Below are 13170 nucleotides of genomic sequence, written 5' to 3'. Positions count from 1 at the left end.
GTCTTGAGACGGTCGCACTCGTCTGCGAAAAGGCTTGTTGCGGGGAGCAACTAACGACGTTACTTGTTCCAGAAGAGAAAGCTTGACAGAAAGTGATGGTTGACCTAAACGAAGTTAGGATTTTTTTCGAACGAGTCTAGGTTCACTAAACCAAACCCCTCGCTCGAGGAAACCGTCTGGATAGCGCGTTGGGGCGTGCTCTTTTATATTTTGTTGCGTGCATTCAGCTTTCCAGTGAATGATTTTGGAACTTTGATACTTTCCAGAAGACGTCACTCACAGCGCTGTTACTGTTTCCAAATGTAACGTGATTTTGTCGCTACGCTTCGATATCTCGTGCACCATGAATGCATGTTCAGCAGTTGCATAACGTGTGCTCGTTAAGTGCATAACGCTCAAGTTGATGTAGATATGTAAAAAAAAAATTAATTTACTCACGGTCAGGTTGTTCCCAGCGCAGACGATCAACTGCACGAAAGAAAAGAAAGGATGACATGAGAATTGCGAGCAAGATTTTTCTTTTTTTTTCTGATGCGGAAGAACGCATGTGTCAATAAATAAACATGATGGTTGAACGACAACATAGGAAGAATCACACAACATCGGTAACGTAAAGGTACGTGCGAGCCCTGACGATAACACTTATGGCATCCGCCGTTCCGGTAAGTACTGATCTTATTGCATCTCTTTCCTCTTTCTCTCTCTCTCTCTATTTTTTTTTTTTTTGCTTCTTTCTTCTGCCTAGGCCACCAATTCTGATCCTGTTCTGAACGGCACAGTTTTCATCATGTTGAGAAGCAGCTACAATCTCAGTGTTGTTTCTACTTCCCGCTCACAAAACAAATCAAGCAGCCAACATTTCACTCGCAAAACAACCTAGGATACATTCTGTTTTGCCGAACAGCACTTTATTTATGCGTCGTACAAGCAGCAGCATTATGGTTCATTTACACGATACCTATGCCAGTGGTCGCTTAGTTTCCTAGAGAAACGTGCTCTTTAATTATTTTTTTTAGCTGCGCCCAATAACAAGGTCGAATGGTATCTATCTAGACACATTCACTGTTTGATTACACTTCCGTTTTCTTACATTTACTCTTAGTAGTGGTCACTTCTTTTTTTACTTCTACCCTCGGGCGCCTTTTAAATCGGAAGTGTCGTTTTGCTGCACAATGTTCCTTTCCATCCTTCCCATTCCCTTCGCAAAGCCCCTATCCCCCTCCCCACCTCCGGCGTGCCCTTGATATTGCAAAGAAAGGATAGGGAAGAATAACGCCATCAATATAGTTACTTTCCAAACCCGGAAATTCATGCTCTCGACTGGAAGTCTCGCCTGTGTAAATATGGTGTCTGGAATCTGGAGGTCGTTAGATAAGAGAACACGACATATAGAAAAGGCTATCTGTGTTCGACTTGCTGTGTGGAAACGCGAATGGAGCATATTCGGCGCAATACCATTTGCAAATTGCCTACGATATGTTCGAGGGCACGCACGTTCCTCGGAAGGGGGGACTCTATCCGAATGAAATGCGAGCATGACTTCCGGAGTACGTGCCTGCGCTCTCGAGAGAACGATATAACGTGCCGGCTCATAAACAACGGACGAACAGACTTTTTTTGGCCATGAAAATGAGCAACAAGGGCAATTCAGCTTATAACTACCCTGCTACGCTGCTCTGCGCTGTTCGTTAGTTTTTATTAGGTACACATTGTCTTAAATAAATGTCCACACAGCTTACAAATACAGTCAATAGCTCTACGCAGATGGCACCAACAGCTTCTAACCGTTTGTACTCTAGTTGTAAATGTTTTTTAACATGTGCTGAAATAATTACTAAATCTAACCACAGCAGTCCTGCACAAACTAAAAACGCAGAGATAGACTCATGGAAGCCAAAGCTCGCGCTCAAGTGGATACGATAATCTTCTTTCATTAATGACAAGACACGTTCGCAATTTACGGCGCAATGACTGAGGTATAAAAGTCTTCAGAGAGAGATAACAGTAAAGACAAGGAGAGAAAGTTTGAAGCTTCGGTAAATCCTTTGGCCTAAAAAGATGACCTTTTAAATAGAGATAGGCTGCGTGACTCTTATTTCTGTCCTAAATAGTATGAACTGGATTCAGAGAGCACAGCATTCATTTCGAAGGCTTGTACTTTCCAGCCTAAACAAAATATCGTTAATATCACTTGATCTGTGTGTTTCTACACTCGCCCAGTTCTCTAACTGATAAGTGAACCTTTACAATAATAACTGAATTCATTATTAAGCGCTTCGAGCTTGTAAAGGAAACTCGTCGCGTTGAAGAAAAATGTCCGAGCAAGTAAAGTGGAAGCAATGACAGTGGTCATCGACAGCCCTTCGCACAGGCTGCCGCTATTCTTTGAACCGTCTGTACGCTGATTTCAAAATGTATGAGCTCGCCGATCCAAGTTAGACAGAAATTGTCTAAGTTAGACAATTAGATAGAAATTGCAAACGCCTTTTCTTGCCTCGCGGTATTTATGTGGACAGGCTACTTTTGATAGATGCGATCAAACTAATTGATTAGATCATACAGAAAGATAAAAAAGAAAGAAAAGAAAGCAATTGACGCGGGTACAACCAAGAACCCTAGGAAGTTTACAGGGTGTGGAACTTGCCACGGTGTCAAGTTCTCCGAAGCTGCAGAGCACAAATACAATATTCACCCTCACCGTACACTACTTTCCGGCATCTGAAATGACATACCTGCAGCGCCACAGCACGGCCAGGGCCAGGTATAGCAGCCGTTAACACGAGCACGACTGCTTTCGTAACTCTTGAATCAAAAGAACTGCCCTTGCTATATAGCGCTATGACGAAACCAGCGCTAGTCCAAAACCCAAGGAATGTTCAGGTAGTCTGAGAAATTTTGCTCTTGGGCTAGTTCGCATATGTTATTTGGAACTCAAACAACGCTGACTTGTCTAGTTAAAAAAATTGTGGGGTTTTACGTGCCAAAACCACTATCTGATTATGAGGCACGCCGTAGTGGGGGACTCCGGAATAATTTGGACCACCTGGTGTTCTTTAACGTGCACCTATATCTAAGTACACGGGGCTTTTCGCATTTCGCCCCATCGAAATGCGGCCGCCATGGCAGGGATTCGATCCCGCGACCTCGTGCTTAGCATCCCAACACCATAGCCACTAAGCAACCACGGCGGGTGACTTGTCTAGTTTGTTAGCGCCATTTTAGTTACGTATGCTATAAACACATACTCCTTGTTAACAACGTTTTCATTAGGTGGCTAACATAGTTTTTAAAAAGATTGCACAGCAGTGCAACAACTATTCGCTTTCTTGGCCCCCACTTGTCTCTTCACCGTTCAAGGGCCACTTACTCTTGCCCCACGACCCGAACACACAATTACAAGAAAGGCTACGGGGGCCGCGTTGGCATAAAACTGCTGGACACGCGGTTTTATGAGAGCCGCTACGTCGTGTATTTTTGAATGTACACGTCCTTTATTTCTTTCCTCCTAACTGCCCGCCATCATTCTCCTTGACCACCACCTTTCACCACTCTTCAACGAACAGTTGCAAGCAAGAACACTGCAGCTCAGGCGGGACTTTGCATTCCCTGTCAATAAAATCTCTCCATTTTGTCTCTGAAAGCCGCAACAGCCTGCACTCCCCATAACGGAATTTGTCGTCAAGAAGTAGGTATCCAACAAATTTGCGCTCTCGTAGCCGCTCTCTTTCTATCTCTTTCTCACTATCTTAATGAAAATTGGCCTACGCGGCACAAAACACGTACGAGAAAGGCTATTCTTATAAAACAAAAGTTTGTTTTCTCATGCCCAGTTTCCAAGTGTTAGAAAAGAAATATGCGTGTGAACCGAGAACATGAACAAACCCGCAAAAAGAGAGGAGCAGCCTTGTATTATGGCCGAGGTTATCTGTACGGATTGCCAAACCAAACAGCCGGCAATAGAGGGAGCGCACGTGACAGTTAAGTAACCTGTAAAACTTGGTGCTCGTAACAGTTAAACTGCATGCGTTCCGTATAAACTTCTACACGGCTATATACCACGCATGGTTTTTCTATGCGAAAAGCGATGCAAATACAAAAGGGTAGGGCGTCGCATTCGGTGCAGCTCAGTAACAGAAGGCGCCTCGCTGCCGTCTTCCGACTGGCTCATTTTTCGGACGCACTTGAACCACCATATATAGCTGGAATAAGTAGAAGAAAAAAGAAAGAAAGAAAAAAGAAAAAAAACACATTTCGCAGGGTTCTCGGTGGAATCGCCGATACCCAATCACAGCAGGACAGCTATTGGGAGTGGGCAGCTGAAGGTGAAAAAAAAAACGGAGCTAAACGTGTTATAGCAGCAAAAGAAAGCTGTGAATTAAAGAAAACAACGGATTAAAGATCCGTGCCTCAATGCACACGCGCCCAATCAGCGGACGTACAGCATGTGGGATCTGCTGGCGGAGCTGCTTTTCTTTAATTTTTTTTTTATGAAGCGTTACTTAGCCCCCTGCATACGTGCGTGCGCGCCCAATAAAACTATAGGAAGCTTATTCCAGCAAGAAGCAAGAACGAAACCAGTGGCTGAATAAAAGAGAAGCTGTATCCATTCTGCGTGAAAATACGTGTAACATCGTTTCGGACGTCGCCGTGCAGAGCGCCAGTGGAATGGAAAAAACGATCGTGCCATCAAACCAAACCGCTTCAGGCGCCGTCTATTCAATCGCCCGCACCGCTGAATTGGGAGCCTTAATTTGGCTCGAAAGTGAGACGGCGAGCCCGCCGCGCTGCAGGCAGTTTCCACGGATGTTCCGGTTCTTTTGATCTAGCGGCAGCGGTATTCTCTATTCGCAATAATTTTCGCGTCGCATCTGCAAAGATCCATTGAATTCCTGCCGATTTAATACGCCTGTGCAATATCCCCACCAGTTGCACTCTGTATGATATAGCGCGCTGTGCGAGAAAGAGAGGGCTCACATAGCAGGGGAAAGCTGGCCTTGATGAGGATGCAAGCCGCGATATCGTGTTTGCGCAGGTCTCCCAGAAATATCCATGCGAGCGTGCCGTCGGGTTTCGCAAGAGGTGTGCGTTCGTGCTGTTGTGAAAGGGTTACTGCGACCGTAACAGAAGCATAGCGAGCTTTCAACTCGCTATCTTGTTCTCTCGCATTTAAAAGAAAAAAACGAGAAGTGTTTATATATATATATATATATATATATATATATATATATATATATATATATATATATACGGACATAATCTCGTTGCCCGAACATTCAGTGCACACTTCATTCCTTGTATTTGAGATGAGTTGCCAACACGGAAATTGAAATCCTAGTGCCAACTTTACGTTCCCGTATGTTTTACGTGATCTTTGTTGTGAGCTGTTTTTAGTGAATTTATCTGTTTGGTTTTTTTTTTTCGTTTGTAGCATGCCTTCATTCTACATCAAGTCAAAAGGAGTACCGGGCGCAGCTTAACGGCGCCAAAATCTCCTAAATATCATGGTATACAGAAAGAGGGGATTACGTGGCACAATTTATCCGACGTTTCTCTATAGCATTCCTTTTTTAAGGTCTTCTTCAAAGCGTGGACGGATCACTAAGACGTGGTAGGACTAACATTGAGCCTTAAGACTACAAGGTGTCTATTCATAATTTCGTTTCTCCTTTGCGCGCGGTCGCTCGGCAAGAATGGCAGCACGCTTCCAGTGCGAAGCAGCCACTCGGCGAGTCAGTTGCAGGAAGTAAATCAATTAGAAAGAAAAAGCTATTTGCATTATAGCAGACGTTTGATCATGAACATGACGTTTTATTCGACGGCACCAACAACCCCCAGGGCTCCCATTATGGCGTGCGTGTTCTTTAAAGACAAATATTATGAAAAAGCTACTAGGACCATATGGCAACATAAAATTAGTTTGCTAGTTCCTTCAAAGTCTTAACATTGATCTCTAACTACCTATGAATCGCTAGCACGACATCATCATCTCTTACGTCAACTACAGGACAACTACAGAAACCTCCAACGTCTTCTGTTCTGCGTGATATGACTCAATGCTGCTCTTGCGAAATTATTAATCTGAGCACATACATATACCAGGTGCTTCTTGTTTTGTCTGAATAAATTTTTATTTTTATTTTCTGGGGCAGACAGCACAATTCTAATAATTGAGGTGGATTTCTCGAAGAACCGCATGTTAATTGCGCAATAAATCTAAATACAGAGTTTGCTAATTAACAAATATTTAATAGTGTTTTGCACTAATTACTTTACTGCACATATTTCAACTTACGAGTAATAGGCTAGGAGCTTGCAAGACATATGCAACTGGAAGGAATTCTCAGGAAGACACCAGCTTCAAAATATGCGCTGTCAAACATACGATAAAACTGCAGGGTTGTTTCACTGATTTTTTTTTTTTTTTTTTTTTTTTTTACGAAGCTCATTTTTTGGATGGCACGACAAAGGTAAATGGAACGACAATCTGTTTCGTAGCACCCTTTGGGCATTAGCTTATCCCGAAACTGGTGTCATCCTCAGATTTCGTTGCAGTGGATACAAAAAGAAGTTGTCGCAGTTTCACCTGAAAGGTGAAGCATCAATTGCGATAGCAAATTTGTAGAGAGCTATACAGAGTAATGATGTTAGCTTTATCAGCTGTATAAACTTGGACATGCAGTAGCACCGGCAACGCGCAGAACTGTTGTCGACGCCGTCGGCGTTTTGCCCGCGTTCGCTCAAAATGCGTGCGGCGTTGGTGACTGTTGCCGGAGCCTCTGATATAAATAGGCACTTGGTGCCGCAGCTAAACGTCGCCTCCCTTCCCTCCCCCTTCCCCCCCTCCCCCACGGCCGCTCGCGTATCGGAAGAAGGCGCGTTTGCTCTACATATATGGTGATTGTAAAGGAGGAAAGAGACGCCTACTTTTGCAGCCCTTAAGGAGGCACGGCGCAGAACGCACGTTTGTTCTCCGCCGTGCGTTCACGCCCCGTGAAAGAGCGCGTCCCTCGCGCCCTTTCATTCGCACATACAGCGTTAGGCGGCGCGCGGTCACGATTTCATCTCCATGGACGTCATACGGAACCTCACGGCGACGGCGACGGCGACGGCGACGCCGACGGCAGAAATCTGCTTTTGAGTGTCCATATAATTGCTATCGCAATAAAAAAAAATGTGGGGTTTTACGTGCCAAAACCACGATAGCCACTGAGCAACCACGGCGGGTTTGCAGTGGATACGCCTTGCGTACTCGCCGGCTACAATTCGTGAAGTACAATATGTGCCGTAATTGAATTAGTAACTTAATTAGTATTTTAATAATTTGATTATGTCTTTCGATTTCTCGTGCAAGTATTGTTCGCCTCCTCAAGTAATCCAGCTCAAGGAGTAGAATTGTGCTATATGTAGCAGGAAAACTTCAAAAAAATTGGTCTAAAGAAAAAAGATGATATAGCCGTACGTCTTTGCAAATATAATTGTGTCTGGCACTGATGAACTCTGTTTCCAGTCTTTCTATGCCAGCTACATCCGTTTCACTGCAGAAAGCCCCCCCTTTTTTTTCATCTCATTAGCGGCGACACCAAAGGAAGAAAAAAATGATAAAGGGTGGTTCCGAAACGAGTTCATGCAGGGACAGAACGCGTGCACTTCCAAAATGACGATGCATAAAGTAAACCGTAAGCGACAAACGACACAGAACACGCTGGCCTTCCCCAAGAAAGCGTTCGCCCTGTTACCGCCATCCTTATATTCGAGAAAGGACAGCGCACGATGGAGAAGTGCTGACCCCGCTTATTTGAGATGCGGACGAGGCTAACCTAATGAGAAAGGAAATCGAAACGCGCGCATATAAGCCACCCGCCCCAGCGTCGCCGCGAAACCATCCTCGCGTGCACCGCCCTCCTCATCACTTCCACCCGACAGCAGAACCGAGCGAGACCCGAGGCTTACTAATCAAATCGAGCGCGCTCTGTCCCCTCGCCAGGACGTTCCCTCGTGGACTAAACTCGCACTGTGTCGGGCGGCGAACATATTTGGCGAACGATTTACCTTACGCGATGCGGGGCCTTGCTTCGCCTTTAACGTCACGCGCACTCGCCCCTTTCGAGTGCTTATACACTTCAGACCAATACTAGCGCTCAATCTATACTTGTCACTTTCTTTTTTTCTTTCGCCTCGTAGAAATACGCGTGGTCCCAGAATCACCAGGCAACTCCTTACGTTTTCTCGTGCACGCTTCTTTACTCGTTTCGTTTGCGCGCCGTGGAGGATGCGCACGCATTGCGCCTTGCGCTTTGACGGCGTGCTTCTCGATCCGCGCATGCGCCTACGCTTTCGTCATTCGCTGTCTTATGTGGCTTCGATGACGGCCGCATCCCGCCCCATTTTGCTACGCGCTGGATCACGAGCGCCTAATAAACGGGGGCCAAGTTCCCGCCTGCTAAATGAATTAGGCGCGCAGCCGGGCCATCACCATGAGTGACGCGCGCGGAAACAAGAGTATCGCCTCGACACGCGCTCGTTTTCTTTCCGCGCATCCTTCATGCACTGCCTGTTTTGTTCCTTTTTGCTTATTTTTTCTTTTATTTTTTTCGCCCTCGCTGACTTTCTCGCCTTCGCAGCTCACATCATAGTCCTGAATTTTCTCTTTACTTAGTCCCTCCAACGCTGAGCAAGCTCAGAATAAAGGCGGGCAGTTAGGAAGGCCCGTCAATGTGTATTTTCGTTTTACTTTGCTAATTGCTTCGCTAGAACGGCTGGTTGTACAATGCAGTCAAAAATATCGCAGGGCACTCTTGAAAGAAAAGCAGCAGAAAACTACGGGGTACCATGCAAAGAAAGTTAATTCGATGTCCGATAATTTATACCTTCTAGATGAACTATTTAAAATACTCCAATAAAAAAGAAGCTGGAACGGAAGTAATATCCTTCAACGTGAGATTGAGTTTTCAGGATTAGACGTTTTGTTGTAGTTTACTACAGCACAGTGCACACAGCTGAAAACGTAGGCTAGATTAAAGCCGGTTATCCCAATACGCAGTCGAGAAATTGTGACTTCCCATTTCCCCTACAATACACATACACACATATCACAGACACGCAATCATGATAAGCATTCAAGAAGATAATGTAAACAAGACAAACAAAAACAAGTAGAAGCAATAAATCTTGAAAACTTAAATACTGCTACAGCAAAAATTATTTTGAGTATTTATAGGTTGTACAAGGCGACTCGGCAAATCAGGGAGGAAGCGTGTTGAAAAATAGTTTGAAAGAGGGTTGGGTAAAACCGTTCGCAGAAATTGAGTTAGCTCGACCGAAGAGTCACTGGAGTGTAATACTTATTTCCGTCTAACATTTCGTCACCCGTCGACACTAGATTGCTCGGCCTTGCGTGTTGTGAAACACAGGTCACGCATTTCCCTAGGAGCAGTAGTTTCTCTGGTTATGGTTATGGTAAGTTCGCAGCCCAGTCAAAAGCGCTGCTCAGTCAAGGGATCGAGATGCTACGTATGCGAGTCCTGGCTGTCGCAACAAAGAATTTTCATCGCTTCTACTTCCAGTGTTGAATGATAAGGCTTGGCGACGGCCTTTGCGACGTCAGTGAAGTCGGCCACAATCTACATAGCCGTTGAAACACCTCAACTGCGTGGCCAAAAGCTCGCTCGCTCGCGCCGCGTGTAAGCATTTCATAGGTCCGACGGCGATTCTTCACCATGCAGCCTGCCGAAAATCTGCGAATGCTATACAGCTCTTGCAAGAAAGATATGCGTGTGTGCTTTCTGCTTAGCGCGAAGAGCCAGCAATCCATGCAAGAGAATGTGCGCTCAAAGATAACGGCCGCCATGTGAAATACAGCACCGTTACGCAAACGAGTTTAGTTGAGAACGACTGAAATTTGAACAAGCTGGCAGGGATTTGTGGTAATTAAAGACAGGCGGGCCAGCACCAACAGGAGTATAAACGTTCCTGCTTGTGTGTGCGTGTGCGTGTGTGCGCGTGCGTGTGTGTGCGTGTGCGTGTGCGTGTGCGTGTGCGTGTTTTACTAAAGTGTTGTCCTTTTCGTCACTATAGGCACCGGGCGCGGGATGAATTTGGACCGGTGGCGGCGCCGCGAATGTAATGGCATGTGGCGGCCGGGCCGTGCGCAGCAGGCGCTTCCGTGAAACCAAGTATGATCAAACATGTTGCGTTTTAGGCAGCACTGCGCCAACAGTTACTGAAACATGACTGAAGCCGGTTAGGTCATTCAATTCAACCGTTGCTCATCGCGGCATCACGTTTTTCAGGCGGAAAGCCTGTATATGTGCGATCTGTAGGCAACAGCGCGTACAGTGCTCAGCCATTAAAACGCGATACTCGAATCGCATGGTCTCCAGCGCTTTTTGCACTGACTGTAAGCGCTGGGGACTCAAACTGATGCATTGTGGTGTACAGTGAAAGCGAGAACCTTCGTACCGCATTATGACTGCATTTGTTCCCATGGCGCTCACCTGTGGCGCGAAAAAAAAAAAGAAAATAACGGCGGCAGCCGCGCGCTGCCAGCGCTTCAATCACTGGGCACTGTACATTTCCGACGCTGATTTGCTATAGGTCTAGTCGTTCTAACATTAATAAAAGAGCCGTTCATACGCAAGAGCTTCGTGTCCCACTTGCCTGTCTTCGCCTCCGCAGTGTAACTGCTCTGGAGCTTGGGCACCGAAGGCGAACACTCAGATTTGTAGTCATTTTGCCGTCTTATCAGTGTATCAGTGTTCCTTTAATGTACATTTTTCTTCCTAGCAATTTCCAACTCTAGTTGCGTCCCGCACATGACTGTGCTGTGCATCGACGTCGAACGCCAATGCAGTGGCGTGTTCACACTCGCCGCCACCGACGGCTCCCGTCGCGCTAAGCTATGTAATATGGGCCGTGAGTGAAGATTGGGCTAGTTTATAAGCAATTAAGAATGGGGAAGCATGCTTTGCAAAGATAAAAGAACTACAACGGACAGAGAACGGTAACATGTGCGATCGGCGAAGCAGCTCAAGAAACAGAATAATGAAGACGTATGTCTCCTTTTTTTTCTGTCCATTTTTTGTGTTCTTCGCCTATTTACATGATTAAATACGCGAGAATGTTAACGCGCACAGCAAAATAACATCTGGAATATAACTGCTGGAGTTCCAAGTCTTGACTTGCCGCAGTGAGCTCCGTTCGCGTGGTGCATTTGCATCGCAATTTGCGCTCGTTTTCTGCTTTATGTACTACCTGATGCCACGAATGTGATCTGCCGTGTACAAGTGACGACCTTTCTCAAAAGCAGACACACGAAAATGCGTTTTCCGGTGCGTCAGCCCTTAAAACCCGCAGTGCCAAATCACTGGAAGCCTAGAGCCCCTTCGTCCCGTCGTCTGCTTCACATGCCAGTGCTCTGACAGCTGCCGTTCGCGGCGCTGTTCGCCAGCATATCGCCGGCGCGCTTCTGGCGCCTTACGACAGCCTCCCGGTGCCTATAGTTTGTGACCGTATTTGCACAATTAACTGCCTTTCGGAGCCACGCGTTCAAGTGACAGAAGAGAATCTAAGAAACGCGCTTCCTTACCAGCGTCGAAAATTTCATGCGTTCTGCGCGATCGGGGGGAATTTAACAATTATGCGCGGAAATATTACCTAGAAATGTCCGGGAGGCCCGCGTAGTCACGCAAGTGCAAAAATAGGGCGATGTCATCGACGAGGAGGCAGCGCCGCGTTCCGAGGCCACTAATGCCGATGTACGCCCTCGCCGTAAATAAACGATGACGAGCAGAATAAAGGCAACTTTTGGCGCAAAAGAAAGAAAAGAAATACAGGGACCGCGGGCGGACGGAAGTGCCAAAGACCCCTGCTCACTCGCCATTACGATCGTGATGACGCTACCCGTGCATTGCGGGACCACGCAACGCCCAAGAGCCCGCAGAGTAAGAGAGGAGGGACGCATCGTAAAAACTTTATCGCGCGCTCCTGTCATCAGCCAGTGCAGCGGTCATTCGGGGCACGGCATGAAAGTTGCCTCGAAATCCTCTTTAGCAATGAGACGCGTCCGAGAGTGAACAAAGAAGAGGAAAATGATAGCTGCGCCATAGGACTAACGGGTGCGCAACAAGATTACGAGTGAAACGAATGAAGCGGGGGAAAAAAATAGAAAGCTCTGAGGAAACAGGGGCAAACCGAAATCTGTGAACCTCTCTTTGTCGGCTGATGCTATCACCCTGGCACATCGCCTCGTTCCTGAATAGCTGCGCCATTGCTTGTTAACTGGTCGTAAACACACGCGCAGTTTGCGATTAGGACGATTGCTTCGGGATTGTCTCCGTCCAATGCAGGGTACCGGTTATGTTCCACAAGGTCTTTCTCGGATCCTGTTGGGAACCCCACTTTCTTTCACTTGTTGTCACGTGCCACACATTACCGCCACGCGCCTCACTAATGTCTGCTAGATAGTGCCTCGTTCTGCGTCCGCACGAAGAACAAAAGACACCGGAGTCGGGATGTCCTCCACCCCCCCCCCCCCTAAAAAAAGAGAAAACGAAAACAAAAGCTGAAATAAACATGCCGTGGAACCGACATAACACTGGTTGACAACTGAGTTCCATGTGACAGCGCCACTATTTGCACTGCCAACTATGTAGCAAAGTCTTTATTAGTTCGCACTTTTTGCAAGGTGAATCTTACCGGTGAGCCCAAACAAACAGCTGGTATTGCTTCTGGGTGTTGGAGAGAAAAGATCTTCCTCGTAATGCTCAGAAAAAGTCGCAGGCCTGCGCGGCACACGCAGCACAGTAACAGCGTAAGCTGGAGGAGCGGCTCAAGAGTAGCTCCAATTTCGGCACCACGAACAACAGGGTCTTCGCAACGAAGTCTCTTCGCCTCGATTTCACGAGAACGATCTGAACTGTCCGCCCGGCGTCGACGGCGGTCTGTGGCTTGTACTGCTCTCTGAACAGCAGTCTGCTGAGCCCGATGATGGCTGTTGCAGCCGCACACGTAGCTCTACGATTCGCTTCTTAAGCAGCGGTTAGTACCTTGCAAGCAGGTGCCATAACGTGTACCGAAAAGGTATCCCGAATACGTGGCGCACATCTCACATCCCTTGACCTGCGGCACAGTACGTTGTTGTTGTTGTTGTTGCTGTTGATGATGATGATGATG

At 46.6% G+C, this 13170-nt stretch overlaps 1 protein-coding gene across 6 annotated transcripts in view; it reads right to left on the bottom strand.

The window, feature by feature from the left end:
• LOC119456458 (diacylglycerol kinase beta-like) overlaps positions 1 to 13170 on the bottom strand; it is a 468550-nt gene that overhangs the window by 275458 nt on the left and 179922 nt on the right. For all 6 annotated transcript variants that reach the window (XM_049669879.1, XM_049669881.1, XM_049669880.1 and 3 more), the window contains one exon: positions 439 to 468. The gene's annotated coding sequence lies outside the window, so the exon portion shown is untranslated. The remainder of the gene's footprint in view (positions 1 to 438; positions 469 to 13170) is intronic.

Source organism: Dermacentor silvarum, chromosome 6 (genome assembly GCF_013339745.2).
Source record: "Dermacentor silvarum isolate Dsil-2018 chromosome 6, BIME_Dsil_1.4, whole genome shotgun sequence".
NCBI classification, from domain to species: Eukaryota; Metazoa; Arthropoda; class Arachnida; order Ixodida; family Ixodidae; genus Dermacentor; species Dermacentor silvarum.
The sequence above is the reverse complement of the archived record's forward strand: the minus strand, read 5'-3'. Positions and strand labels throughout refer to the sequence as shown.